This window comes from Primulina tabacum, chromosome 11 (genome assembly GCF_025594145.1).
Source record: "Primulina tabacum isolate GXHZ01 chromosome 11, ASM2559414v2, whole genome shotgun sequence".
Classification (NCBI taxonomy): domain Eukaryota; kingdom Viridiplantae; phylum Streptophyta; class Magnoliopsida; order Lamiales; family Gesneriaceae; genus Primulina; species Primulina tabacum.
In genome coordinates, this window is record NC_134560.1 from 30,172,784 (window position 1) to 30,178,941 (window position 6,158).

General features: G+C 32.7%; 1 long non-coding RNA gene across 1 annotated transcript; it reads right to left on the reverse strand.

Annotated features, from left to right (window-relative positions):
- Positions 1-238: 238 nt before the first annotated feature.
- LOC142519905 (uncharacterized) lies at positions 239-3,227 on the reverse strand. The gene is made up of 2 exons (XR_012813807.1): positions 2,950-3,227; positions 239-553 (listed from the first exon to the last, which is right to left on the reverse strand). It is a non-coding gene; the product is annotated as an uncharacterized LOC142519905 (long non-coding RNA).
- Positions 3,228-6,158: the final 2,931 nt, after the last annotated feature.

Here is a 6,158-nt window from a genome sequence, read left to right on the forward strand (position 1 = left end):
TCTTTAATTCTTTTATTTTTTATTTTATTTTTTAATTTATATATCAAAATTACAGTGTAGTCCCTCACTATTTCTTATAATTATATTTTGATCCTCATTTAAATGTAAATCAAATGAATTATAAAAAATATTATACAAGCACACAACACGTGCGTCGGTGCACTAGTTAAAATAGAGGATCAAAATATATTCTGTCTAATTTACAAATGGCACTTTCAGTTTATTGAGCGAAACAGCGGACAAAAACGAGATTTCTCACTTCTCATTTTTTCCATAAGTTATAGCTTCAAACTAAACTTTATACAGGATTGAATAGAATAACTTGATCAGCACTGTCAACAGGAATCATGGTGTAACTTACAATGGAAGAAAACGAGTCGTGGAAACATAAAAACTTGTCTAATACATCAAAAAGTCTTGGTGATATTGTCTTGACACGAACACACAATGAAAACAAAAAATTCTTATATAAAGAAACAAATAAGAATAGCCCTTCTCGTTTCCCTCTCTACCAGAAACCTTCCGCCTCCGACCCGGCTGCTCAAGAGCTTGTCTGAAAACCACAACATGATTAGAGAAATCAGAATGATCGCAAGTGCTTATTCTTGATTCTAAAATTGGGTTTCATGAACCCTCTTCCTACTGCTCATGTATCAAACACAACTTCTTATCATTGTTGTAAAATTATACTTCATCATTTAAAGTGTTTCCTCATCTTATATTTCTTCCGGAATCCCTGAAAATTCATACAAGACTTTCGCAATAATTTAAGAAAATTAATTCTATAAATTCGATGCACATGTTTGTTTCCTGGGTTCTCGCCAAAAGCCGGCACACTTTCCCCCTTTTTATTTTATTTTTTTCACCAAGTACTTGTCTCTGATGATAACATGCTTCTACAAAAATTTGTATATACTGCTACACTGTATCTACCTGTCATGTTTCGTGTGAGAAGTCAAAGTTTCAACACATATGGAGGCAAATGACCTACTGGCCCCGATTACGAGGATATTGCGGTCTGTAGGTGGCTGGATAGATCATTGTAATTATCAAAATGTTCGGTATATAACCTTTTTCAAGACATTGTGTGCACCACAATAGTTATAAAGCAGTCATTGACACTAGAATAGGACCAATTTCAACACAGATGGCATTGGCATCTATGCATTAAACCAAGACAAAGTGACTGATCCCAACTACAAGGATATTATAGTCTAGATGCTGGTGAATAGGGCATTTCTATACTGTCTCTACCGGTCAAGTTTCAAGTGAGAAGTCAAAGTTTCAACACATATGGAGGCAAATGACCTACTGGCCCCCGATTACAGGGATATTGCGGTCCGTAGGTGGCTGGATAGTCGTTGCTATTATCAAAATCTTTTGTATAGAACATTTTTCAAGACATTGTAGGCACCACAGTCGTTAACACTAGAATAGGACCAATTTCAACACACATGGCATTGGCATCTAGCATTAAACCCAGACAAAGTGACCTACTGATCCCAATTACGATGATATTATAGTCATATGCTGGTGAATAGGGCGTTTTTATTTTCAAAATATTTTATAAAGTGGTACTACTCTTACAAAAAAAGTATTCACTTGAAAAGCTGGTTAAGATTTTAACTTCCTTGCAAATGTTATCAGCAACACGTATTTGCTTGAGCAGTCGTAACTGCCCCGAAAACATAAACAAAAAACACAAGGAATTTGGCATGAGGAATATATGGATGCATAAAATAAGAGAGATTAGATACAAATTTGAAGGTTTTGCATTCATTTTACTGCTGTTTTTTTCGACCCGGAAGGAACTTTATAGAAGCTTTGATTCTTCAGAAACCGTTTACAATCACTCCATTCAAATTATGTGACTGAAAGTCCGAAACTCTTAGCCTTATGCTCTTATACCTCGGTCAGATTAGATCTAAGTCGATAACTAACAAACAGATTCCACTTCGACTATGTTAAAGTGATTTAATGCTTAAATAACTGAGTCACAAGCCTCAATGATTGCTCAAGTTTACAACTAGGAATAGCAGACAGAAATATTAGTCACAGAATTTATGTTCTTAGAATCTTTGTTATCATACACAATGTAGAGCGGCAACAAGAATACTAATCTGTCGGCTTTTCCCGTATTCCCCCGAAAAACCAAACCACGTCTTACAAAGTCGCCAGAGTACGACAAACCTCTGGATTTTATATGTCCGGTATTTGCCATAATTCACATGAACATTCTTTACTCATTGTGATAGGGGGGAGGTTGAAGGAGATGTGAGTTTTTCTCTCTAATTTTCCGTAAATAATATTTGACAGCAAGATAGTTGTTAACTTGTAATGCACGAGAAGGATTAGCCTCGAAAGTTTCAAACCATCGGGTTTTTTTAACCTCTTGAATGCAATGCAAGTAATTCCAATCCAATTCAACTAAATCCACCTCCAAAATTATATCCTAGAATCTCAAATTTAGATGATATGAAAGTTCAAGCGATGTCACTACGATTGTCAATACGAATAATCCTTATGTCTTTACCTTAAAAGTTAGACCAAAACTCTTTTTCTTGGTTGAGTATTATAGCTCCTGGCCAAACATTCTTTGCAAAACTTCTTTGCGAATTTCATTTTTATAAATCGGTTGATTATCAATTGATTAATCTTGAACCGGTTGTATCATAACTCCAAAAAAAAAAAAAATAAAACCAAGTGAATTCAACAAGACCAGAGTTGCATTGCCATCCCAGGTTTCAGACAACTACTGTAGATTTATCCGGACCCTTTGATTCTTCTTCTCCGCGACACACAGAAACAAACATCGAAACAAAGAGGAAGAGCCGAAAATTAAAGACATACAACTACATAGTAGAAGAAAACCATAAATTGATACCAAAAAATGTGGCATCGACCAAAACTAATTGGCACAAAATGAGAAATGGGTTGTCGGAAAGTTACCTTTTTGAATCAAAATCCGGCCATTTTGTAGAGAATGAAGCCGAGGAAACCGAAGAATATGAACAGGAAAAGGTAATCTACGAAGACAAAGAATGTGGGTGACCCATGATATTTCTTCGCCGCCGATTTCCGATTCGCTTGATGATTCAATATTGGTCCCTCTTCATTTAATCCAACGTTCGCCATAATAATTGTGCAGAGCAACAATGTAGATCTCTCGTTCTCTCTCCGGCGTCCGGAAGTAAATGCAATTGATCTTGCAACACATAAAACGAAAATTCATTAAATTATTAATATACGAATTTCTTCTTTCCCCCCCCTAAAAAAATGGTATATTTAATTTCATTATTTTTTTTATTATTATTATTATTTGAACAAATATTTTAATCTCATTATATCAACTAATATTTATTTGTAAAAAAAATAAAATTCTTCTAATTCTTATATTTTTATATATACTAGCAGCCATACATACACATTGTGACTTAAAATTTCATAAAATGAGTATTTTGTATGAAGGAAGTTTCTTGTGAGATGGTCTCACGAATTTTTATCTATGAGATATGTCAACTCTACCGATATTCACAATAAAAAGTAATACTCTTAGTATAAAAAGTAATATTTTTTTATGGATGACCTAAATAAGATATATGTCTCATAAGACTCGTGAGACCGTTTCACACAAATTTTTGCTTTTTGTATGAACAACATGGTAAATCGACAAGGGAAACTAAACAAACACGCCGAATAATATTCAACCAACTAAATTCAAACACTAGTACTGGGCACAACACAATGTTCATCTAACAGAGAAAAACTTCATGGACATTACAGTAATAGTAACATTGTTTCAACTTAATTATTGTGACAAAATAAAAAAAAAAACACGTCCATAAAATATATTTCATACACTACTACTATAATAAATAAAATATCAATCCAAATAATTTTACTCTTTCTAAAGATGGGTTAGAAAAAAATACAAATGTATAAGAAAATTGAAACATATGAATTAAGAGAAAAACCATTGAACATAGTTATCGAAAAAATGAACTATTGGTGTAGATGTCTCAAGCTTAATGATTAAACAAATACTAACCAAGTAACAACAAAAAACAAATTCATTCAAGGTGAAAAATTGCTACATTGTTTCATTAATATATTTTTAACAAAAAACATTGAATTAAAATATTAAAGTGCAATCATTGTCCTCCTTATTCGTAGATTACTAAATATTATGTCCTAATGTTAAGAGTATCAACAAAATCATCAAAATGTGTTTCAATTGTAACATGCAATGAATTAAAAAATTAAATTAAAAAATAGATACCTTTCATCTTCTTCCAAGTTCATGAATGATATCTAAAAACACAACACAAAATAATTTATTTTAGTTTTAAAACAGTATGCTGGCTAAGTCATAGTTCTAAGCAAAAAGATTGTTCTCTTTTTTTTGAAGTAGTCTGTCGAACGACTAATAAACAGATCAATTAGGAAGAGATTATCCAAAAAATAGAAGTCCCTAATTTAACATTGTAAATAGCATACATTTCTCCCAAAGTATACAACTCAAATAGAGCAAATAAGAAGAAATGTATCTAATGACTAGTACATCCACTTGTATGTTGGTCCCGAGTGCGGCATATTGAGATATAATTATAAAAATAAAGAATAAAATTAGATGCGGAGATTCACGTGGAAAACCCCAAAAAATTATTAAGGTAAAAACAATTGACAAGATGAAAATAATTTCACTATAATATTTTATGGTGGTACAATCACTCACTGTGTTTCCAAATAGAACACATTCTCTTAAATATAGGAAAACAAACACCTCATAAGTATTATAGAACTAAGTACTAAAATGATATTTGATGAGAGAAAAATTTGAATGGGTACACTGAAATGAGGTAATGGAGCTCTATAAATAGAGCTCTGTCATCTATGTGAAACCGCGTGTTTCCTTCGTCAATTTTGTTATACAAAACTACCGAATCATTTCACTCTATAATGATGGCATCCAACCACCTCTATCAGTGCGTTGTCTTCTAATTTTGTCGACATTTCTCTCACTTGGAGATTTGATTGATAATCAAACACATCTCCACACATCCTTTCAATCTTGTCATTACTTGCTGCTTATCTTTATGCTAGGCCACTTGAGGATCTATACCATTCAAACTTATCTGTGTTCATAGACTTGGTCAGAAAATCAGATACATAGTCCTTTATATGAATTTTCTGCATATCCACACCTTTTTCCTCTATTGTTTCTCCCACAAAATGAAATTGAACTCCAATGTGTTTCATCCTGGAATCAAAGGTTGGGGATTCCTTGCGATGTGCAAGGCACTCTGACTATCACAAAACAAAATAATATTCTTTTGTTCGTGTCCGATCTACTCCAATAACCTTTTAATCCATATTGTCTCCTTGCAAGCTTGAGTAGCTGTCATATATTATGTCTCCGTTGTAGATATTACCTCAACTGTTTGCAATTTTAAAACCCAACTTACTGCTCTATCTACAAGTGCAAACACATAACCAGCGATGTTAAAAAAACTAATGAAAATTGAGAGATAAACTCCTAACATGATCTATGTTTTCAATAAAATGTAGGAATCTACAAAATATTAACATATACAAAAATAATGTTGCTGAAATATGAAAGAAGATGACATGAACTACTGAAATCTTGAATGAAAAATATTGACTAAAGCTATGAGAATTCTGCAGGGAATTTGCTAGAATTTGTGTAGGGGATGCATGTCCTTTTCTAATGCCTATGCTCTTTTTTTTTTTTCTTCTGAACACTGGGCGATTCTCTCAATTCTCCCATGACCCACGATCTTCTTCATTTTATTCCCACGATCTTCTCATGTTTCAGTGCTTCATGATTTATCTGAATCAATTTGAATTGATGGAAATTCATCTAATTTGTCTGCCAAATTTTGTTGGGTTTAGACAATTAATATAAGGTTCAAAATGCGATAACGTAATCCAACTGCATGCAAATCTATGGAAAATCGAAAATGCCTAATTAAATTATTTTAATTGCAATAATAATATGTGGTGGACATATTTACATGTTAAAATATGATTTTTCTATTAGAATGCATAAAACTGTGTTTTAAAGGTTATTCGAGACGCGGCCGAGAACCAGAGACCGGAGACCGTAAAGTAAAAATATTTTTATTAAATTATTATTT